At 44.2% G+C, this 25,594-nt stretch overlaps 1 pseudogene; it reads right to left on the bottom strand.

The window, feature by feature from the left end:
• LOC106844300 (adhesion G protein-coupled receptor E2-like) overlaps positions 1 to 25,594 on the bottom strand; it is a 68,777-nt pseudogene that overhangs the window by 27,676 nt on the left and 15,507 nt on the right.

Here is a 25,594-nt window from a genome sequence, read left to right as displayed (position 1 = left end):
CCAGGGACCCGTCTGCCTCCCTGCTCTGTCGGGGACCTTCAGGGAGGCGGTCCCCTGGGCAGGCTCCACAGGTGTCAGCGTTGCAAGGCCTGAGGATTGGCTCCTCCTCGGACTGCAGGACCCACCTCGGCTCCTTCCAAGTCCATCCAGCCTCGGTGTCTCCCCAGGGCTCTACCTGCACACAGATTCGGGTCTTCGGGTTGAGCTCCAAGCCGGGCAGGCACGTGCAGGTATAGCTGCCCAGGGTGTTGATGCAGACGCTGCGGCCTTTACAGATTCTGGGTTTCTGCTGACATTCATCCACATCTGCAAGGGGAAGGAGAGGACGTGGCCTGCAGCCGTGGGCAGCCCTGGGGGCTGGGAGGCAGCCACATTTCCTGGCAGAGAAGCATCTGGAAGGCCCCACTGTCTGTTCCCTGGTGAGTGGGTGCCTTTACTCATTCACGTGGAGGCCTGTGGATGGATGTGGTGGCCTGGATGCGCTGATGACCAGAAGTGGCTGGAGGCAGCCTGAGTCCTCCCTGTCCTCAGCTCTGACTCCCTCAGCCTCCCTGGGCATCTCCCAGCCGGGGTGGGGACAGCAAGGCCACCTGCATCTGAGGATGTGGTCAATGGCCAGGTGGGCCTTCTGGGATCGAGTGCAGGGAAATGCTGCATTCCCCGAGCAGCACCTTCCTGGACCCAGCGATGGCCTTTGTTCAGGGCGGGTGCTTCTGGCTGAGTTCTCCTTGGAATCCCAGTGACCCTGGTAGGACAGTGCTCTCCCATCCATGCTCACTCTGAGACTCCAGCTCCGTGGAAATGGACCACGAGCCACCCCTGAGCCAGGCCCCTGCAGAAGGAGGCGTTTGGCAGGAGAAGGGAGAGTGAAGATGGTGCTGGACAGTCCAGGGCAACCCAGACAGCAGGCGCCAGGCTGGGTGGACAGTGGGGCTGACATCCAGCCAGCCAGCCTTGGGGCTGTGAAGGTGTCTTTTCCTGATTCCCATGAAGACATCTTCTGGACTGACAGAAGTGGGGAGATTCACATTGGATCAAGGCCAGCGGTGGGTGAGGGCTGGGTGGCTGGAAGGGGAGCAGGTGCTGATGGGCGAGGGGTGGCAGAGGTTTCTGTCTTCTCAGCCCTCGGCCTCCCCCCAGAAACGCAGAACGATGGGCCCCGTGGGGTTGTTTCAGCCTCCATCTTCTGTGCCCAAGTGGCCCAGGTCAACGTGGGGCCTGGCTTGACCCCTCTGGGAGAGGGTCAACCTGGGGCGATGGTCCATGACAATGTCCTCTCTTGCCATTTGGTTCTCATGGAGCTCTTCTGTCACCCGATTCTCTGAGTTTGTCGGGGGGAGTTTCCATGTCACACTGTCCACCCCTGACCCTGCTCCCCCCAGGTCCCAGTTCATCTGCCTTGCCCACGGGCCATGAGCTGAAACTACTGGGGAGGGTCCGGGCAGCGCCTTGTCCAGAGAATTAGATGGAGGCAGAGCAGCAGGGTCAGGTGGCAGGAGGCGTCTTCACCAGGTGGGGATGTTGGCCAGGGACAGAGCCAGCCAGGGAATGTGGACCTGCCCTTGAATCTCCCCCCTCTCGTGTTTCTGGATGAGGTTCCTGTGTCCATCATGGCCTGAGGACTCTGAGTGTGCTCCAGCTGTGGCCAAGCCCCTGTGGGCTTCTGGCAGTGACTGAAGAGGATGCTTATTGTGCTGGTACCAAGACACTGTGAGCCCGTGAGGTCTCTTGATGCCAACCCTCTCTTTTGTTTCATGAAAATAAGATGCCATGTGGGCAAGGATGACATTCCAAAATTGGAGAAGTGTCCCTCTGTGGAGGAGTCTGAGCGTTGAGATTCAAAGAGGGTGAGTGACTAGGTCGGTGCCAGGACGGCCCTCTGCTACCTGGAGAAAGTGGCGCAAATGACCCCAAACCTCATAGACGAGGAGATGGCAGATGCGGGGTGGTTCTTACCTTGACACGTGTTCTCACTCTCATTTCTGAACGTTGTTGCCCCAGAAACGAGTCCATATCCGGGGGCACATGTGCAGTAGTAGCTCCCGTCCACATTCTGGCAATCCGCGAATTTTCCACAGGACACGGCCAAGGGTGGGCCACACTCATTGATGTCTGGAACACAACAGGGCAGAGGGTCACCTCCCAAAGGTGAGAGTTCCCAGAGAGCAGAGACACTGGACCCAGCCTGACTCTGCCACAGGGATGGTACAGAACTCAGCTCCCGGGTGGCACCCCTTGACACAGCTGGGCTGGAGCCATCTACTCCAGAAATTCTGCTAATTGTCCGCTCATCTCCACTCTCTGGCTGGGCCTGAGGGCACATAGATTCAGAAACTCTGCTGTCCCATGATGGAGGCTGGTGGGAGGTGTGCACCCCTCTCCACAGCTGGAGGGGTAGACGGAGGCACTGACTCAGCTCCGGACCCTCCCCTGGGGTGCTCTCGGCACCACTGGGGACCCAAGAGTACACTCCAGTCAGGGTGCCAGTGGCATTGAAGGCCACTCTCAATGCCGAGGAAGGGGAGGGAGCCATAGTGGGGGCTGTCCAGGGCCACGCTCATCATTCACACCTGGGGATAAAGCCAGGTGGTCAGGAGCCTGCCCAGCGCTGGCTTCCATCGCCCTTCACTCACAGTGGCCAAGTGCACCCACACTCCCCATCAGGCACTCCCCCAGCTCCCCAGGTCAGGCCTTTCCCAGATGCCCCAGGATGTTTGCAGGGGACTCTTGCCGTCTCCACCCCGAAGGAAGTCTCCCCTTATCAGAGCCTGTGGTGGATGTGAAATGAGGAAGCAGCATAAGCTGCTCACAGCTGAGTCATCGGGGTGTCTTCTGGCATCTTCTCTCTCCTTGTTCTCCCATCATGAGCGGAACGATGCCCATGAACCACATCCCCTTTGAGCAGCTCAGGACCCACAAAGCAAGGGCTGCACAGAGTAACTGAAAACAGCATCAGCTTAGTAAGAACCGCAGATGCAAAATGAATCAGCATGCAGGGCAGGAATGCGGCCCATGTGCATCCAAGGAGGGGACCAGAGACTTCAGCACCTGAAAGGACTCACAGCGTCATGGTGAGTCAGGCAGGTGACTGGTCTCCCCCACATGGGAGCTCTCTTTTCTGCACCTGCAGACTTCCCTTCTAAGGCCCAGACCCAGGCTGTGGGTGTCAGCACCAGCAGAGGACAGGACACAGGAGGGAGGCACGCCTGAGGGATTTGTGCTCAGCCCCCACCTGGCAACGGGGCTTCCCTCCTCTGTTCTATGATGGCGACAATGGCTGGACATCTGTTCCCAAGGTTGAGGGGAGAGTGTGAAGCCTAGTGTGGGACCACTGAGAATGAGGTGCAAGGGATGGGGGGAGACATGAGGATGGGACATCTCCACCTGACAGGCGCCCTCCCAGAGAGGAGCCGGGATCCAGCTGCATAAGCAGCAGGGTCTCCTGTCCACGGTCACCTGTCTACAAATCTCCATGAGACACACACGCACACACAGAGGAGCCTTTAGGAACACCACCAGGGTCATGGATGGCTGGGCCATTGTCACAACAACGTCGGCTTTTTCCACCTGACAAAATTTACTTTCTCCCAAATATTAAATAACACATGCATACTAGGAAACAAAGAAAATTGTACATAATCCACTCCACAGACTACTGAAACTTTTAAGGGTATTTTCTCTCATTTTTTCAAACATATAGGAAATCTTTTTACCATCATTATCAATAAATACGCATCCAAGACCATTTTGAGTCAATGAGGAGTATTTCCTAATGTAAAAACAGTATAATTTTCTTCTTTTCCTATTTTTAAAAATCGTGGTAAAATGCACAACACAAAATTTACCATCTGAACTATTTTTAAATAGAAAAATGTCCTTTTATGACCCTGTACTGTTGGAGAAGGAAAACTGCTTCGTTTTACACCTGGATTTCGATTCCACCACATGATTAGTTGTAGGAATTGGAAAAGTCACTCAATCTCTTTCCACCAAATCTGATCATTTAAACCATAAGCCTAGCTCTGCCTGCCTCACGGGGCTGCTGTGAGCAGGAGGTGGGAGACCGTGGTTGTGAGCTGGGTTCCTGGCGAGCTCTGGCTGGTAGGAGGGCCTGAGCTCCCCGGCCCGGGCTGTGTCTTTCCTCCTGCTGCTTCCATTATCTCTTCCGTTTCTGTGTATTATGAGAATAATGACAATAATAACAGCAGTAGCAATGATGATAGCTGTCATTTGTTGACAATTCGCTGAGTACTAGTCTTTCCCTGTTCTTCCCACACAGAAATGTTAAATCTCACACCATCCACCTGGGGCAGGTGCAGTGATTATCCCCAACTCACAGACAGGCAAACTGAGAGCAGACTAATTTCCCGAATGTCGGAGAGCCAGTCAAGGGCAGAGCGGCACTCGGAGCCCTCGGAGCCCAGATGCCCTGTGTGAGCTCACGACACCCTCCCTACTGACTGAGAAAGCAGGTGCCCACATCCCTCACACTTCCCCTGCCTGTCTCCTCTCTAATCTCTGACAAAGTGCTTCTGCACTGCACTCAGGGCCGAGGACTCTGGATGCCCCACAGTCTACCCCCACCGTCCCCAAGTGTCCTCACCACCCCAAGACCCTACTGTACCATCATAACTGTCTGCGGGGTTGGTGATGATCTCCCCAGACCAGGAGCTGAATCCTGGATGGCAGCGACAGGTGGTGGCACTGACACATACGGAGTTCCGAGGGCACCAGGGATCACAGCCTGGAGGGGCAGAGGCTTCAGAGACAGAGGCTGTGGGACAAGGACCAGGGTCAGAAAGTCCATGGAACGGAGGAAGTCAGCTGCCAGCTAGGGTTCCAAGAGTAGAGGAGAGGAGGGCAGAGTGGGACGACCCCATCAGAAGAAGAGCTCAGAAAACTCTGGACACTTAGTGGGGAAGAAACAGCTTCTCTTGTCCCCAGATGACCACGTCTGAGCCTCACTTGCAGAATAAGGCTCCTTTCCCCACCTTGTGGGTGACAGGACCCAGACCCCAGCATGGACACCCCAGCTTATGTCACTAATGGGACTGGCTGGGCAGACTCACCTCTAAGGTTCTGGGCTGCAAGTCCCAATGACAACAGCAGCAGCACCAAGAATGCTGGGACAGAAAAAACAGAGAAACGACAAAGAGAGGAGAGTTAAGCTCCAATTTCAGCCCCTGTCTGCATGGCCATTGCCTCCTGTGGAGGTGGCTCTGGCCTGCAGCGCACGGCTTTCAGGCAGCATCCCCAAGACTGCTGTAGTTCACTGGAAGCAAGGACTCAGCCCCTCCCTCCATCCCCCAGGACTCCCCGAGGACTCGGTCACTGACAGCCACAGCCACAGACATACCAGCAGAGCACGGAGCCCTGGAATCAGGAGGGGGGGTGATGACAGGTGAGGAGTGGGAACTAAGGAAGCTGCAGGTAGAGCGACTCTCTCCTGGTGAGTGGACTCTGCAGGGACAGCAGCCATGGCTTCCTGGTTCCTCCAGTGAGCTCCTGGCGTCCTCTAGTGCACTGAGGACAGAGCCTTCCCCCTTGGCTCCTAGGCCAGTCCTGAGAAATGAGTCACTGAGCAGGCGTTGTGGGGTGAAAGCTGCTATGGGCGCTAAGGAATGAAATCTGCTTTACAGGCCACAACCAGTCTGCCTCACAGGGTCTGTCATCACATCCACATGAGCTGAAAATCTTTTCAGATCTGTGTGCCTTTACGGGATTTTTCTTTTCAGCTAAAAGCAAAGGTCAATTTCTCTTAAGGCTACACTGCCAGTTCTCACTGTGCAAGGTGGCGGTGGACTCTGGTGGAGGATGGGTTTGGGGATGGACATGCCCACATCTGCATCACAGACATGCCCCTGGTGGCTGCAAGCCTTCATGAATGCTGCCCATCCTTTGCCCACACTTGCCTCAGTGCAAAGTGGGTGCAATGGTAACTGTGATAGGATGAGCTTTATTCTGACCATAGATTAGTGAAGACTAACAACGGGTTAGCGCAGTGCCTGACACAGAGCAGACAGACAACGTACGTCAGCTAAAGGGAAGGAAAAAGCGAAAGAAGGAAAGGAAGAGCAGCTCCCTCCTGCTCCTCTACTACCTTCCTGTTCCCTGAGACACAGCTGCGTGGGCCAGACTCCAGGGACAGGCAGAATCACACGCTCAGCTTGGTTCTCTCAGGACTCAGAGTCCTAGACTTCTACTCTGCCCTCCTTGCCCACGATATGTCCTTTTCTCTTGTGGCTCTGTCCGGTGCTGAGGAGAGCCAGGCTCCGGGGCCAGACTGCCCGAGTCCACACCCAGCCTGGAGCTGCCCCTCGGGAAAGCTGTGCAGGCGACCCATGCCTCAGATGCCCGTCAACCGTGCTCCTGTTCCTAGAGTGTGGCACCCAGAGCAGGCGCAAATGATCCTAATGTCCCATGCGTGTGAATAAGGTCATTAGTCTACTGAGATGTTATCCATGCACACCTAAAAATGTGCACATCTGGGAGAAGCTAACTTTGCTCTCCATTTCTTTTAAATGCCCACAGCGTCTTGTACATTGGACCCTCCAGAATATGCACAGATGTTTTAAAAAAATCATGTTCCAGAGGGCAGATGGTAAGAAATACGGCTATTTTCATAAACACCAGGAAACTAATTACAACCAATGAAGACAACATATAGGTAACATCTAACCTACAAGGTGACAGGTTTAATCCTGAACACTGAGGGAAATAGAGACTAATCAGAATTAAGCTGACCTCATAGATATCAGTTTTCACTAATTCACTCGTGTTGTCCTTCCGATCATTCCATGACCCACACAAAACTGATAGACTTAAGAACTTTGTTTTTCTTAGAATATTAGACTTTTCTGAGAGTTTGGTTGTCTACTCTTCTGAAAAACAGTGGCATAGGTGGTATGATGTTTAATCTTATGCATCCCTTTGCCTGGGCCGCAGCACCCAGATATTTGATCAAACACCAGTCTAGACGGTGCTGTGAAGGTATTTTTAGATGATAGTAACATTTAGACCAGTAGACGGTGGGCAGGCAGATTACCCTCCACAATCTGAGTGGGCCTCACCCAATCAGATGAAGAAATTAAGAGAAAAAAGACTGACCCCCTCTGAGGAAGAGGGAATTCTGCTTCCAGACTGGCTTCAGACTTGAGATGTAACATCGAGTCTTCCCTGGGTCTCCAGCCTGACAGCAGGTTTTGGACTTTCCAACCTCCACAATCTCATGACCCAAGTCCTTAAAGTAAATCTAGAGAGGTAGGTGGACAGACAGACGGACAGAGACAGAGAGAAACACAGAGACAGTGAGAGAGAGATACATCCTGTTGGATCTGTTTCTCGGGAGAACCTGAACTAATATGGGTCATAAATCCCTTAGTCCCCACCTTTGCCCTCACAATGAGTTTCACTGACTTTCTCCTTTGAGGACTGAACAGAACTGAGCTAATATCCTTCTTAAAACTTCTTCCCCACTCTTCCTTACAGAGATGGTGGGAAAACGAGCCAGAAATCGGGCAAAGAGCAGAGAACATTCTTAAACTGTATAGACAGTTCCCAGGTAGCTTATTCTTCCTCATCCTTGTTATAATTCTTCCTACCTGGCGGCAACCTTAGAAATCTGTTTCTCATGGTGCAGAGTCCAGCAAGCCCAGCCACGGAGGACGTCGGATCTTGGTCTGTCTTTGAAAAAGTCTTAATGTTTAGTATGACTTCTGTCTTGATGAGCTGATTTAGGAAACCACTGGTCTGGTCTTCCTCCTAATCTGCTCGATGATTAACGTCTCTAAAACTCACAGTTCTATTTTTACATTTTTCACAACATTAGCAGCATTTGCTCTGAAAGCCTGGCTGAGGCTGGTTTTTACCTCTTTTTGATAGAGGAAGATGTGATACTGTGTTTAAAAGGCCTCCCAAATGTGAGGAATCATTCTACTGATCTCTTTGCCCCTGCAAGGATCTCAATTCAGAATGAAAAGACCTGTCTATTTATTATCTATTAACAGATTTCTTAAAGCTCTTGTTTTGAAATAAATATAGATTCACAGGCAGTTGCAAAAACGATACCAACCTGTCCTGTGTACCCTTCACCCAGTTTCTGTCAAAGCTTACATTTTTATGGGATGATCCTGCAAGGTCTAAACTGAGCACCTGACACTGGGACAATGCGTGTGTACAGTTCGGTGTCACTTTATCCCAAGTGTGCGTGCCCATAACCGTCCTGCAGTCACGAGGTGTAATATTCCAGCACCACAGAGGTCCCCCTCATTCTGCCCAACATCCCAGACCCCGGCAGGGCTAAAACCAAGTTGTCTCACTCTTCAACAATGTCAAAATGGTCCCCAATTCATATTTATTGATAAAGGAAAATATTCGTGGTACGTTTTAGAAGATGACAAAAACACACTCCCCAAATCTTCCAGTAGTCTATGTGGTGGGATTATGGTGATTTTCTTTGCTTTCAGCTTTTACATTTTCTGTGTTTTCCACACGTCCATGTGTGTTAGTCTGCTAGAGCTGCCACAACAAAATAGCGTGGAATGGGTGACTTCAACAACAGAAATTTACTTTCTCACAGTTCTGGAGGTTGGGTGTCTAAGATGAAGGTGCTGGCGGGGCTGGTTTCTGGTGGGTCTCTCTCCTGGCTTCCAGATGGAGGCCTTCTCACTTCGTCCAAACATAGCCTTTCCTCTGCGTGTGGAACAGAAGAGAGAGATCTCTGCTGTTTCTTCCTCTCCTTTAAAGACGTCAGGCCTGAACAGCCCTGATGGCCTACTGGTTAAAGTTCGGCGCTCACCACGTCAGCGGCAGAACCACACCACCCACCTGTCGGGTGCCATGCTGGGATGGTGGCTCATGTAGAGGAACCAGAACAAGTGACAACCAGGATATACAGCTGTGCCCTGGGGCTTTAGGGAGGGAAAAAAATAGGAAGGTGGGCAACAGATGTTAGCTCAGGGTGAATCTTACCCTGGAAAAAAAAGACATCAATCCTGTGGGACTAGGGCCCCACCCTTATGACCTCATTTCACCTTAATTATTCCTAAAGGGCCCATCTCCACATATCCTTACACGGGGGTCAGGCTTCAACATATGAATTTTAGGGGGATACAATTTAGTCCATTACATCACATTTACTTAATATTTGGGGGAAAAGTATACTTAATTAAAAAAAAAGATGTCTTCATTTCCCCTTCATTCCTGAGGATATTTTTTCTGTATTAGAATTCTAGGATGACAACTCTTTTCTCTCAACACTTGCAGAGTGTGTGCCTTGCTCTGGCCCCCGTGGTTTCTGATGACCAGTCAGCAGTGATTCCAGTTGTTCTGCCTTATAGATCAGGCCTCTTTACTCTCACTGTTTCAGGGTTTTTTCTTTGTCTTTAGTTTCAAAAGTGTCACTGTGCTGTATCTTGGCCTAGATTTGCGTTTACGCGGCTTGGAGTAGCCGCAGCTTCTCGCATCTGTTGCTTGTCTTTTGACAAATTCAGGATATTTTTAGCCTTTTTCCTGAATAACTTTTCACATCCACATTCGTTTTTCATCTCCCTCTGGAATTCAAGGACACAAATATTAGATTTTTGTTATAGTCCCGCAGGGCCCTGAGACTCTGCTCAATTTTTTTTTTGTATATTCTGTTTAGTCTTCTTTGGTCTGTCTGGATAATTTAAATTATTCTGTCTTCAAGTTCATTGTTTTATCCCCTCCTTTTGTCTCCATTCTGCTATTGAGCCCATTTGGTAGATTTCTCATTCCAGATATTGGATTTTTCAGGTCTAATATTTCTATTTAGGTCGTCTTTATATCAGATGTTTCTTTGTCAAGGTTTTCTATTTCTTTGCTGAGACTTTCTGGGTTTTCATTTGTTTCAGAGAACTTTGTTTGTGATTGAGCATTGGAACATTTTTTCTGACAGGGGCTTTAAAATACCTGCCAGATCATTCTACCACTTGTCTCACATTAAACTGAGATTTTTCTGGTTCTTGGGAGGATAATGACTTTTTCATCATACCCTGGATATGTAAGGTATCATGTTTTGAAATTCATAGACTCATAAACTTAAGATATTATGTTTCTAAAGTCTTCAGTTTTGGCTGACTCCTCTGACATCATTGCAGTGGGGAAAGGGCTGCCATCTCGTTTCTGGCCCATGAGGGTGGGATCCAGCTTTCCTGCTGGGCGCCACTGATGCTCCCATGGGGGAGGGATACCTTGTTACCGCTGGGTGGGGTTGGAGGGTCTTGCTCACAGCCAGGCCTCTGCTGACACCACCTGACTGGGCTGTGGAGAAACCTCCCCACATGCCTCCACTGACTCCACAGACGGGGGCTCTTTCCAATGGGCGTGATGAGCATCCCAGCTCCTTCTCTGCTGCAGCCCGTGGGGTGAGAGGAGCGCTTCGTTACAGACGGCAGGAGTGGAGGGCTGGTCTTCACACCTGGCCTCTGCTGCTGAGGGGAAGACACAGTGTTTTCTGTGGTGTTTGGTTGGAGTGGGCAGTTACTGTTGACCTACTCTCTGTTGTGTTGGCTGCCCCTTCTCGCTCTTTTGGCTAAGGGGGAGGAGGCTTCTCTCGGTGGCACTTCTTTTATCTGCACCCATTGGTATTTCTGGGTTGCAACCTCTTCATTCCAAGTCTTGGATGTATGAGGCAGGAAGAAAACCCACAGAATCAACACTGCGTATTTCCTTGGGTCTCAGAGTCCCTGTGCTGTCTGCCTTCTCTGCACCTTTCAGAGTCTTCTTATGGTTGTTTTATGTATAAAATGTTTATATTTACTATAGTTGTAGGTGTGTTTTAACATAAACTTTTTCATACTATCACTTGTTCTCAACTTGTCCTGCAGTCAACAATAGTTTTTGGAGAGTTTTTACATGTCGTACATACAGATCTACACCTTTCTTTTTGGCTGCTGTTGCATATATTTATATGACACAATATGAATAAATTATATCTTCCATTCCTTTTTTTGATGTACTTTTCCATGGCCTCATTTCTCATTATCACAATAATTCTGCAATGAACGTCTCAGAAATATCACAGGGAGAACATTTGTAAATTTCCTTGGAAGAAGCATCAAGTGGCTCAGGTACTTGGTTGAAGAGCATGTATGTTTTACATTGTAATAAGTTCTGCCAAACTTCTATCTAGTAGGATCTATCAAATTACCCAGGTGCCATAGAAGTGGATCAATTTCCCACATTCATACTTTTTTGAATTTCATTTTTAACATGAAAAAATTTGTTCACCCACGGCTTAAGTGACTTGCATGTTCCAGTCAATCATTTATCTCCTTTAGAAGGAAATTAATAAAAGAAGAGAGATTCAGGGACTTTAAAATGTCAAGAAGGTGTGTTCCTTATGTATTTGTGGATGGAGAAAGTCAAAGACTTCAAGAATATAAGCCAGCCTCTCTGAGCATCACAGGTGCCTCCATCCTTAGGATGACGAGGCCAGACCAGGTGAACTGCACGGTACCTTTCAACTCTACAATTCTAAGATTCTGTAAACTTAGCAGTTAACCATTAGGATGCTTAGGGATCACAGATGTATTGGAATCTTGAAATTATAATTATCAAAGGTTTTCATTTTTCCCAAGTTGAAGGGCAAAAATTTATCTTATTATCATTTCAATCTGTGCTTCTCTCATTTACCAGAGTAAATTTCAACGAATTTTTGTGTATTTTTGCATTTTCATGGTTCTCTCTGTGAGTTACCTGCTCATATCTTTGACACACTTTCTATCATTTTCCTTCATTCTTATTATTTAAGGAGTTAACAATACGTGCGTGTATGTGCTTATGTGTCGCACGTATCTGTATCTAGATATCTTTTGCTAAATAATGCAAAACTTTTTATTGTACCACATGTCTCCAAACTCTTATTACGGTGTCTTGTGTCACATAAAGTATTCTTCCTGAAAACACTGTCACCTGCTTTATTTCTGGGGAAGAATAAGGGGAGAAGAGAAAATATTCAACTGAATTTGAGCGGCAGGTAAATTGGAAGCAATGGAGTCAACAACTTTAGGTCTCTAAGCTTCCTCTGATCCATCAGAGAATGCTGGAACTTCCTTGTTTGGAAATTCAAAAATTTCCCTGGAGGATGGTTCATTTTCAGTGGGTTAAAAGAATAAAGAACCACAACCCCCAATCACCAATTAGGGTTTCCACACAGAAAATAAGTCCAGGTTACTCCTTTCAAATGTGCATTTTCATATTAAGCTGCAGTTACAAATCCTAGATGTTTTCTCTTGACACAGCCCTTCTCCCGCCCCTGACAGGAGCCCCAGGAACCTGCAGAGCATGCGCATCACCAACCAGATGTGAATCCAGCTGTCCCTCCAAACTGGAGTCCGACTGCTGATGGACTGTCCTAGCTCAGCTGCCCCCAGGGCCTGGAAGCAGTAACAGTGCTGTCAGGGAGGGCAGGTGCTAAGGATGCCACCAGTCAGAGAGTTGAATGCTGGGCACTGGGTCCAGGATGACATGCACACCCTGTTCACTGCACAGTGTCTGACCAGCGAGGACAGGAGTGTCTTGGAACAACAGTCTCACTAATGATACCGCATGTCCGTTCTCACACTGATATAAATGGGGTAAATCTTATCCCTATGACAATTGGAATAATGATGAAATTGAGGGTGGTGTCACCATAAACTTTTCATCTTCTTCTGATCCAGTTTTTCCATTATTTACTGTATGGATTTTTTGAGTTAGTTCTTGTCTAGAATATTGCCCTTCATTTTCTAATATTGTGATAATTTTGGTAGGTTTTAATGTACATGGAATTTGTTTAGTAGATAATTTTACCTAAATGAATATCCTGCTGTTCTGACACCATTTATTGGAGAGAACATTGTTTCTACACTGATTTCACATGACACTTTTCACACATTGATTTGAGATTCCATTTCTTTTGAATACTAAATTGCTATATTTGGTGTATTCTTTATTCTGTTTCTCTTTCTGAAACATGTCACACTTTTTAAAATTCCATAGGTTTGTTGATTTTGTAAATCTTATGAGGTAAATTTCTGTACTTTATGTCACATAATACCAAGTGAGTAGGATAAGGAAAGACTTGAGTTAGAAAGACTACTGCAATAGGGAGGATGCTCAGGTCCCAGGACTCTGTGAGTTTGTCACAATCACACAGACAAGGGTTTTCTTTTAAAGGGTAAAGTAGGAGGCAGGCAGAGAAAATCAGAATATTTGGACGGGAAGCTGGAGAAAGAAGAGGAAATGACCAATGAGTTCTGACAGCAAGAGTCTTCTTGTCATCAGCAAATTCCCAGGGGAAACTGAGGGGGGATGGTGGGAGGGAGGGGGAAATGTTCCACTTTTTTTGTTCTTGTTCAGCCTTGAGGGGAAGCAGATTTCTGGGGGCTGGAGGAAAGAGAGAAGCTGATTAAAGTTTCATCAAGACAAAGCAGAGGGTGAGAAGTGCAAAATGTGAAAACTTGGTCACTAATTATTCTTCACAGCTGTGCTGCCTCTCCTTTCACATTGTTTCTTCTGTGCACAGTAAACTTCATAGTTAGTTTACTACGTTCCATGAAAAATGTCTTAGGAATTGATGACTGTGTTGACTGTGGAGATGAATTGACTGTGGAGATGGTTCCTGACCATATTAAGAATCCCCACCCCCCCAGTAAACTCCCTCTTTATGCAGGTTATGATTTCTTTCCGTTTCACTTACAGTTTCTCCTTGAGAGCTTCAGGCATTTCTTGCAGGATTCTTCCCAGGTATTTTTGAAGTTTTTACAAAATTTTAAACAGTTTTTCCTATTGTACTTTAAAATTGGTTTTTGTTTTGATAGAAAACCATTGATTTTGAATGTTGATCTTGCTGTGAGTGTCTTATTGAACTCTCGATATTTGTCATCAAACTCTGAAGTTTTCTTGGTAGACAATTACACAAGCTGCAAATAATGACTGCTTGGTGTTTCTTTAAAGAATCTGTACCTGTTTTTCTTTCTTTTCTCATTGCATTGCTTTGGTGTTGGATGTGGAGAAAGAAGTGCAAACCAATTGAGGTATCAATTTTTAAAGTATTTTGATAGAATATTTAACACACGGACCATGAGGTTGCCTCACAGAAGTCTTGCTTCCAGACCGAAGGTGAAGGCCTAATGGTTACTGGCCAGAACCTGCAGTTTAACAGAAGACAGCAGGTGTCTGTACGTATGGTGCTCTGCAGGCAGAATGAAGTTCAAGCAGCACTGCGGGCAGAGCGCACGTTAGGAGTCAGAGCTGGAAAACGTCATCCCTTAGAGTGAGCCTCTCGGCAACAGCATTCTTGCCTTTACCTGAGAAAGGCACAGTATTTTTAAATTTTTATTTGTTTTTGGTAAGAAGTAAAACGTGAATTCATTCTTGTTGTAAAAATACACTATCTCAAATGCAGAAGAACCAGAAAATGAGTGATAAGACGGCAGCATTAAGCCTTCATATAGCAATAATCACTACAAATGAAAATAGATTGAATTCCCCAATCAAAAGACACAGAGGTGGCAGGATGGATTAGAGAACAAGACCCAACAATATGCTGCCTCCAGGAAGCACATCTCAGCTCCAAAGACAAACACAGGCTCAGAGTGTAGAGACAGAAGAGGATATGCAAGCTAATGAAAAACAAAAGAAAGCAGATGTTGCCATACTTACATCAGACAAAGCAGATTTCAAGAAAAAACAAGTAAAGAGAGACAAACAGGGGCAGTATATGATGATAAAAAGGACAATCCACCAAGAAGCCATGACACTTGTAAATATATATGCACCCAACACGGGAGCACCAAAGTACATAAAGTAACTATTAACAAACCTAAAAGGAGATATTAACCACACCACAATAATAGCAAAGGGCCTCAACACTCCACCAACATCAATGGAAAGATCATCCCAACAAAAAGTCTAAAAGGAAATAGTGGAATTAAATGAAAAGCTAGACCATAGGGACTTAATAGACATATATAGAGCACTCCATCCAAAAACAGCAGAATACACATTATTCTCAAGTGCTCATGGAACAATCTCAAGGATAGACCATATGTTGGGAAACAAGGCAAGCCTCCAGAAATTTAAGAAGATGAACTCATATAGCATCTTTTCTGACCATAATGCTATGAAACTAGAAATCAACTACAAGAAAAAAGCTGAGAAAGGGACGAAGATGTTGAGACTGAACAACATGCTACTGAACAACCAACGGATCAATGAAGAAATCAAAGGGAAAATCAAAAAGCATCTGGAGACAAATGAAAATGAAAGCACACCATAGCAACTCACATGGGATGCAGCAAAAGCAGTCCTAAGAGGGAAACTTACAGCAATACAGGCTCACCTTAACAAGAAAAATCTGAAATAAGCAATCCTACACTACACCTAAAAGAATTAGAAAAAGAAGAGCAAACAAAGCCCAAACTCAGCAGAAGGAGGGAAACAATAAAAATTCGAGCAGAAATAAATTAAATTGAAACAAAAAAGATAGTAGAAAGGAGCAGTGAAACAAATGGCTGGTTATTTGAAAAGATAAACAAAATTGACAACCCCTTAGCCAATCTCACTAACACAAAAAGAGAGAAGGCTCAAGTAAATAGAATTAGAAATGAAAGAGGAGAAATTACAACAGATAATGCAGAAATACAAAAGATTATAAGAGACTATTATGAAAAACTATATGTCAAGAAATTGGACAATCTAGAAGAAATGCATGAATTCTTACACTCTTACAACCCCCAAAACCGAATCAAGAAGAAATAGAGAATCTGAATAGACCAATCACAAGTAAAGAGATTGAAACAGGAATCAAAAACGTCCCAAAGAATAAAAGTCCAGGAACAGACAGCTTCTCTGGAGAATTCTACCAAACATTCAAAGAAGATTTATCACCTATGCTTCTCAAACTATTCCAAAAAATTGATTAAGATGGAACACTTCCTAACACATTCTATGAGGCCAACATCACCCTGATACCAAAGCCAGATAAGGACAACACAAAGAAGGAAAACTACAGGCCAATATCGCTGATGAACTTAGATGCAAAAATCCTCAACAAAATATTGGCAAACCGAATACAGCAATACATTAAAAGGATCATACACCATGATCAAGTGAGATTTATACTGATCAAGGATGCAAGAATGGTTCAACATCCGCAAATCAATAAATGTGATACACCACATTAACAAAATGAGGAACAAAAACCACATGATAAGCTCAATAGATGCAGAGAAGGCATTTGATAAGATCCAATATCCATTTATGATAAAAAAAAAAACCTCTCAACAAAATGGATATAGAAGGAAATTACCTCAACATAATAAAGGCCACATATGACAAACCCACAGCCAACATCATACTCAATGGGGAAAAACCAAAAGCCATCCCTCTGAGAACAGGAACAAGACAAGGGTGCCCACTCTCACCACTCTTATTCAACATAGTACTGGAGGTTTTGGCCAAAGCACTTAGGCAAGACAAAGAAATAAAAGGAATCCAAGTAGGCAATGAAGAATTGAAACTCTCACTGTTTGCAGATGACATGATTTTATATATAGAAAGCCCTGAAGAGTCCAATGAGAAACTATGTGAAATAATTGACAACTGCAGCAAAGTTGCAGGGTACGAAATCAACTTACAAAAATCAGTTGCAGTTCTATACTCCAATAACAAACTAACAGAAAGAGAAGTAAAGAATACAATCCCATTTACAATAACATCAAAAAGAACAAAATGTCTATGAGTAAATTTAACCAAGGAGGTGAAAGGTCTATACAATGAAAACTGTAAGACATTACAGAAAGAAACCAATAATGACATAAAGAAATGGAAAGCTATTCCATGTACATGGATTGGAAGAATAAACACACTTAAAATGTCCATACTACCTAAAGCAATCTACAGATTCAATGAAATCCAAAGCAGAATCCCAATGACATTCTTCACAGAAATAGAACAAAGAATCCAAAAATTCATATGGGGCAAGAGAAGACCCTGAATAGCTAAAGCAATCCTGAGGAAAAAAAGAACAAAGTTGGAGGGATAAAAATCCCTGACTTCAAAATATACTACAAAGCTATAATAATCAAAACAGCTTGGTACTGGTCCAAAAACAGGGACCCAGATCAACGGAACAGAATTGAAAGCCCAGAAGTAAACCCACACGTCTACAGACAGCTAATCTTTGACAAAGGTGCCAAGAACATACAATGGAGAAAGGAAAGTCTCTTCAATAAATGGTGTTGGGGAAACTGGACAGCCACATGCCAAAGAATGAAAGTAGACCATTATCTTTTGCCATACACAAAAATTACTCAAAATGGATCTAAGATTTGAAGGTAAGACCTGAAACCAAAAACTTGTAGAAGAAAATATAGGCAATATACTCTTTCACATCAGTCCGAAAGGGATCTTTTCAAATAGAATGTCTACTCAGACAAGGGAAACAAAAGACATAAACAAGTGGGACTTCATCAGACTAAAGAGCTTCTGCAAGGCAAAGGAAAACAGGGTCTAAACGAAAAGACAATGCACCAACTGGGAGAAAAACTTTGCAAATCACATATCCGACAAGGGGTTATCTCTATAATATATAAAGAACTCACACAACTGAACTACAAAAAACAAAAAACCCGATCGAACAGTGGGCAAAGGATATGAACAGACATTTTTCCAAAGATATACAGATGGCCAATAAACACATGAAAAGATATTCAACATCACTAATCCTCAAGTGTATGCAGGAGAGAAACAGCCAAGGACGGGACCACGGGGCTCGGAGAACTGAGAAAGCTGCCAGCAGCCGATGGCAAGGCAGACATACTCTTTATTCACTCTGGCCGACAGACAGTGGGGGTTGGGGCACAGCTGCTCTTGTGGCCCCTTTTATATGACTACTAGACAAAAGTGGCAGACAGCCAGCAGTGTTGACATGATGCAGGTTACATAAGGTGTTTACATACGTGGTTGGCCCATGTGCTGTCTGCAGGGGACATGATGAGTCACATCTGCCCAGAAGTTGCTGCAGTCTGATTGTCCATAGTACCTCCATTCCCCTTCATGGGAGAAATGCAAATCAAAACTACACTTAGGTATCACGTTACACCTGTTAGAATGGCTATAATCACCAAGACAAAAAATAACAAATGTTGGAGAGTTTATGGAGAAAAGGGAACCCTCATCCACCGCTGGTGGGAATACAAGCTGGTGCAGCCACTATGGAAAACAGTATGGAAATTTCTCAAAAAATTAAAAATACAAGTACCCTATGACCCAGTTATCCCATTACTTGGCATTAACCCAAAGAACTTGAAATCAACAATTCAAACAGACTTATGAACCCCTATGATCACTGCAGCACTATTCACAATGGCCAAGATGTGGAAGCAACCCAAGTGCTCATCGACTGAAGACTAGATAAAGAAGATGTGGTATATATATGGAATGCAATACTACTCAGCCATAATAAAAGGACAAAATTGTCCCATTTGCAAGCACATGGATGCACCTTGAGGGTATTATGTTAAGCCAAATAAGCTGGACAGAAAAGGCAAACACCACATTATTTCACTCATATGTGGAAGATAAACACATGGACAAAGAGAACAGTTCAGTGGTTACCAGGGGCAAGGAGGTTGGGGATGGGTGCAAAGGGTGAAGGGGCACATTATATGGTGACTGACAAATAATATGTACAACTGAAATTTCACAATGTTATAAACTATTATGACCTCAATAAAAAACAATACAATACCTCAAACACCAGAGATATGTTCTAACCCCCCTTAAAGAGATATCCTCAACTATCACAAAATCATAACTTGTTCTGCTAAACGTAGAAATGAGTTTTTAATTATGAAAGTTAAATAAGTGCATAGCCTTGTAAACATTCAAATGGTAATAAGCTTGTAGAATTATCTAGTATTTTACTAAAAACACCCGCCAACTTGACCTCTCTTTGTATCGACATGGAGATTTCTCTGCGTCCACATAGATGGAAGTAGTTCAGGCTTTGTCAGCATTCCTTAAAGTCAAGATAACTTCTCATTTTCCACTTCTGCAATGGTTCATTCAGAGTAACTGGTCTGGAAAATACAAACACGCCAAGAAAAATCTTTAGATTGTCCTCATGATCCAGAGAGAAGAAGCCCCCTCTACATGGGAACGCTTTAATGTGAAAAAAGTATAGTTATCCGCATATGAGTTTATTTCTTTTTGCTTATAAGCAATTTAGAATTTTACTTTTTGTTTTCACATCACAAAAAAGTATATGAATATTATCTTTGTAAATGTCTAAAGCAATGTATGTACTCAGCAAAGTATGAAAAGTACCCCCTACGTCGCATAGCTGAGCCCTGCAACACACAGGCACATGTGAACATGCGTGTTCTCTCTACAAAGGGACTCATGACTCACACTTTGTAATGTACCCAAGCATTTATCTAAATATTAATCTACTTAATTTTATGTATCTATATGTATTTTAAAAACCTATATTAAATATGTGTAAGGTTCTGCAACTAGCATTTTTCACGTGAAAATAGTCCTTTTTATGTCCATATTACTGTAGTCTTTTTTTCACAGCTCCATAGATTTTCCTTCTATAGTTGAACTCTAATTTGTTAAACTGCTCCCTATTAGTAAATTCTGTAGTTCTGAAGGAGGACTTGGAAATTTGAAGTGGGTACATCGTTGATTATTTGACAGACATACGGACGTGATATTGAGGCTGGAGGATGGCAAAGACCCCAGATCAAGGATTTCACTGTTACCCTGATAAGAATTGAGGCCCATGATCTAACACAGATCTCAGGGCTAGAGTGTCCGGGAAGCAGGAGAACTGAACGGTCTAAGGCTGAATTCTCTGTAAGGGGCGGGGAGAGGGTGAGTCCGTGTACACCCATAACTTACTGCTCCCGCTCCACCCAGAGCATCATGGCCCCCACACTGAGCTGAGATCTGTGGCTCCCTGCAGTCGCACCGTAAGGCCTGGGGAGGCTGGGACCACAGAGCTTCCTGTGTTCCCAAAATACTGCTCTTCATGAGAAATTTTAGCACTTTTTTTTTCTGCATTTCTCTTTGATCTTTATGTGAAAACAAAAAATGGGTAATTATGGAGAAAACTTGACTATTCTTCCAAACACCCAGAAGACACCTCTTCTTTTTACACTCTATTTATTAAGTACACAGACACTGTGTGCTTACGTTGTAATTTGAAATAGCAGGATGAGAGGCACTCACAACTATGCACTGGGGGGCTTTGGGGAGAAGAAGAAGAAAAAAAGATTGGCAACAGTTGTTAGCTCACGTGCCAATCTTTAACAAAAAAAAATTTTAGATAACCATCCACAAATTAGAGATTCTGCCAAATTTCTTCTTGAACCCTGCCTCGATCCTACTCCCCTCAGCAGAAATCCTTTATGAATAGGATGCGTGTTCTTCCTTAAAAACTCAAGGAAGAACTTATAACCTTTTGACCACATCAGTAATAACATATTCTTGTTGAAACATCTCAGACATTACAGAAGTTGTCATACCCTTTAATCAGTGTCCCCAAACTTAGGCTCCTTACTTTGCACCTGTAAAAAGATATGATGTTTTACTATTTATAAGAATTAACTCAACAGTACTATGCAGACTGTATTTCAAGTTGCTTTTTTATGCTCAACTATGTATATTGTAGCTCATTTCATGTCAGTATAGAAGCTGTGCTATAGACAGATGTATTTTATTCTTTCTCATTATGACAGATATACCCCCATTTACTTTGTCATTCCTGATTCATGGATGCCTGCGTATTTAAGAAAAGTTAACAGTCATTTTTAATTAGAGAACAAGAATAGCGGTGATTGAAATGCAAAACCAACTCTACACAGCGCTGGTGTTTTCCATCTGGCAAAGCGTCCTTCCCCCCAAACACAGGCCCTTCAGTTCTCTGCAGGCACACTTGCCGCACAAGACTTTCCCAACTTTGCCAAGCACTGAGGCCAGATTTCAGGATAGAATACTGAATTTAGAGTCCTCTGAAAACTAAAAAAAGTACTTTTAATTTGGAAATGCACATTTTTACTCCCTAATAGATATTTGTAATTACTAACATTTAAGTAACATGAATGGCTATTGCTGTGCACTCTTAAATGCCATAAAAAGGCTTTTGTCTTTGTACTGGGTTACGGTCCTTTGGGAAGATTCTCCCAGCTCACTGGTGAGCTCAGAAGCAAAGTGTGAGAGTGACCGCGTTGGTGTAGTAGTTTCCGGGGCACCTGAGAGGACAGGAGAACAAGTGGGCAGCCTCTAGAGAAGATTTGAGCCTCAGCCAAATTGCTCTATTTTTAGAAATCTTAACTTTTTAGAGATGTTTTAGGTTCACAGCAAAATTGAGGAAGGTACAGAGATTTCCCACGTGCCCCCTGCCCCCACACATGCATGGCCTTGTCCACATCCCTCACCAGACGGGTACCCCAGTTACAATGGAGGCACCTCCATTGACACGTCACAATCACCAAGGTCTCTGGTCCACATCAGGGTTCACTCTAGTGTTGTCCATTCTACTGCTTGCATCTCTTCCGCTCTTTCCCTTTGGCACATATCCTGCAAAATCCTTCCTGTAAATATTTTTCTATGGACATGGGAGCGTTTCTCCAAGGGAGATTAAAAGAAGTGGGCTTTCTGGGCCCCAGGGTGTCTGCATCTTAAATTTTCATAGTTAGTACCGAATTGCAACATACAGTGTCTATATCAATTTACCCTTGTACCATATGGGACTATCCATTCCACCACGGCCTAACCAATATGGCATGCTATCCAACCCTGTAGATTTTTACAGTATGATGCTTGACAGTATCAATTCCTCATATTAACCTCACTTTCCTTGATTACTACATATTTATTAGAACTTTTCTTTTTCTGTTAATTTCCTCTACATTTCTTATCTAACATTTTGTTAGGCTTTTAATTATTGAATTTTAGAAGTTCTTTGTACGTCATAGATATTAATCTTTTATTAACATTGCAAATATTTCATCTTGTCTTCAGGCTTTGTTAATGGTGTAGTTTATCATCCAGACACTTCTATTTCAGTAGTAAGGCTTCTCAATTTTTTTCTATGCCTGTGGATTTTCATTGTTGATTGAAACGATGTTATTAATGAAATTTTAAATTGTGACTTCTGTTTGCTTTTGAAATGTCCCATATCTTCATACATGTTGTCCACCTTTTTGGGTCGAACGGGGTTTCTCAACCTTGAGGGTAACAGAAGAGAACGTGAAATTTCCTGTTAAAAGCTACTTTCTCTTTACGCTTTATTTGTTGCTGTAGAAACTTTCCAGTTTCTAAGGGAGAAAGGAAAACACCTGTTTTTAGCATCTCTAACGTAAAGGAATTAGAGCATAGTTTTTCAAGCTCAGCAGTATTGATCCTTAGGGGCCGGGTAACTCTTTGTGGCCAAGGCTGTCCTGTGCATTGTAGACTGTTGGGCAGAATCCTTTGCCCTCACTCACTAAATGCCAGTAGGCGCCCCTCCAGCTGAGAAACCAAAGATGTCTCCAGAAATTGCACCCTGGGGCAAAACCGTGCCCCTGGTGAGAACGACTACGCTAGAGCCTTTAACACATTAATCTTAGTTATTTAAAATTTCCTGTTTGTTAGTCTATCCTTAATTTCGGTTCTTTTGATTTCTCCATAGGTTGGTTTTTCTTGCTTTTGCTTGTGTTTCATAACTTTTGATTGAATGCTGGACAATGTGTGTAGACAGTAGTGTGTGGGAGGGCCGATAGCTAGTGTATTAAGTTAAGAATATGCATTGTGACCTGCTGAATGAGCAGGCATGAGCCACCCACTTGGGTCAGTGGATGGCACCCTCAGCATCCAAGCTCCCGCTCTGAGGAAGTGAAAACCCAGCGTTGTCCTGACTGAAGGTGCAGTTTCCACACACTCACATAATAAAGGCAGTAAAGTAACAAGATTTGTAACTTACAGGTCCCAGGACTGGAGGGTGTGTGTGCAATGATCAAGGGAAGGACAGTCCTCTGGCCCAGCTCATGAGGGAGCAGGAGGTAGAGAGCAGGGTAGAAAGCAGCTATCGCTTATGGGGTGCTTGGGGAAGACATGACTAACTTTTCATGGGCTCGACTCTAAGTGGTTATTTTAAAAGCTGACCCAGGGGAAAAAAAAAAAAAAAAAAAGCAGGAACTTGTGGCAGAAATCCTAAGCTTAGGGCATTATCTAAATGTCCAGACTCTGGGTGTGGGCAGGGTTGTCATGCTATAAAATGGCTTGGCAGCAACTCAAAATACCTGTTTCTCATCACAAGTAGACACTGAGGGATTTATTATTTATTACTGGAAGTGGACACGCTCTTCTTCTGCTAGGATGCCGGAGTCCCGCCCTGGCTGAGTCCAGGTTCCTGAGGGATGGACGGCGTGGGCGCAATGAGGGGAAAATAAAGGGGACGTGAGACTTGGGTTGGTGTGAGCAAGTCCAACTTTACTGTGCACAAGTGTCGTTTTTATATTTTTCAGGATTAGTACAGAAATAGCTCTACAAATATTCTCAGAAAGATAAGGAAGTAAAAAACGAGCACAAGAATATTTATTAGCATTCTATTCCATAGAGCATAAGGTTAATGGTAGTCTTCTCCACAATTAACTAGTGTTTGTTGTCTCTAAGCTAAAAGAAATAGGTACCTAGACATCTGTCATAATTCATGGTAAAGTTAAATCAAAGAGAGAAGGTCCAGGCCTCCGGACAGGACAGCATTCCGTCTGGTTACATCCTGGGGGAGCCATCCCTGCCTCCCTCAATCATTTATGCCATTAATGTAGATGGTTAATGGGAACAAAAGGCAACTCCAGGGTATCTTATCCCCAGGGCTATTTGCATTCTCAGCGGGCAGTTAAACATCTTTACATTCCCGCGCCCTTTAGGGAGTGAAAGCATTCCTTTGTCTTTTAGATTGTAGAGCTAACAGTCCCTTAAGCACACTGCCCGGAGAAAATATCATTTTGTTAGTAAAGTAAAGGCCTGAAAAGCTAAGCTAAACTATATATCTTCAAGAATAAAAAACAGAAATAAGTATAGACATAACCTTGATAGAAAGCATGCATATAATTCAGAAAATATCAGGGGTGTCGGCCAGCCATTCTTCACCAAGGGGCATCCCTGCACCCCTCAGCCCTTCTAGTCATCAATTATTTATTATTTATTGCTTTTAGGAGAAAACCTCTATAACATTTTAACAGAAAGCAGAAGGTCAAGAATAATATATAGATACTTCTTGATCATCCAATTAACCAGCAAACTTAGAAGGACGATGCACATATTTTTAGACAAAGAACTGGAGGGAGAAGGAAACATTAACCAGATGGAGGCCATAAACCTAATTCGACACCTTATCTGGGCAGGATTCCTTTCTGCTTGTCTCAAAAGGGACTGTGTGCTCCTCCATTAATTAACTGAAAAATATCTTGAAAGTTACCTGCAGGTGGTCACATTCTCTTACTATATCTAATTTTCCCGGGGGGTAGTGCATCCCAAGCAGCCACCCAAAGGAGTGAAAACTGGAGGTTAAGAAAGGAAAAGGAATGAAGGGCAATTAGAAGCAGCACAGGTTTCAGAACTATGTGAGGGGCCGGCCGGTTATTCTTCACCAAGGGGCGACCCTGCACCCCTCGGCGTTAATTGGCTGGACGCTGTCAAACAGCCGATCAAATGATGTAGCCACGGCTCCCGGCACTAGGATGCTTTTGAGGGGGCTTGAGTCTATCCCGTCAGGAGGCATTGCGCCCTGGGTTTCAGTTTATTCTGGCGTTACCTTGTGATCTTGTGCTTTTGGTGGCGGCTGTTTTGCCAGAGGGTTTTCCTCACTGCTCCACCTTCAGCTGTGTAGACCCGCCCAGCGTGGCTGCATCTCAGAGAGGGTCTCTGCACGTTCCTGCCACTCCCTCAGAGATTCTACACTCGCACGATTGCCCACCTTGGCCCTGGTCAATTCATTAAAAAGTGAAGGTGAATTCTTCTTAACCGTTTGTGTGGCACCCAGATCCCTGCCATTTGTGCTCTGCCACAGGTGAGCCGGTGCCCTGACAGTCTCTGCTGCACGAGCCTGTCTTCACTTAGATTTTAGACTCTTTTTGTTTTCCTGTGACCTCAGCTCTCTTATGGGTTCAAGAGAATGAATGATTTTGTAGTTTATATGGATTTTTCTTCTTCTTAAGTTGGGAGTGATACTCATTTCCATTTTCTATTTCCTAAGAGATCTCCTGTATTTTCTTCTAATATTTAAAAAATTTTATTTTCAACTTTTAGATTTTAAATCCATCACCATATAGCCATGAAAATTCATAATTTTATGACATATCATTTCCCAAAATTAGTTTTCTGCAGAAGAAAAAGCATTTGATTTGGACATCAGGAATTTATGAGTGGATATCTTTAATAAGGTAATAACTAAATATATGTAGTCACTTTTCTTACACTTCACAATTTTTAAGCATAGAAAGAATCTGAAAGGGTGATATAAGAGACTGTCCTCTGGATTCAGCATTATTAGCATGGTGCTACATTGAGAAGTCTTTTTAGTTCTATATACAAA

Source organism: Equus asinus, chromosome 20 (assembly GCF_041296235.1).
Source record: "Equus asinus isolate D_3611 breed Donkey chromosome 20, EquAss-T2T_v2, whole genome shotgun sequence".
NCBI lineage: Eukaryota > Metazoa > Chordata > Mammalia > Perissodactyla > Equidae > Equus > Equus asinus.
This window is presented reverse-complemented; position numbering and strand designations above follow the sequence as displayed.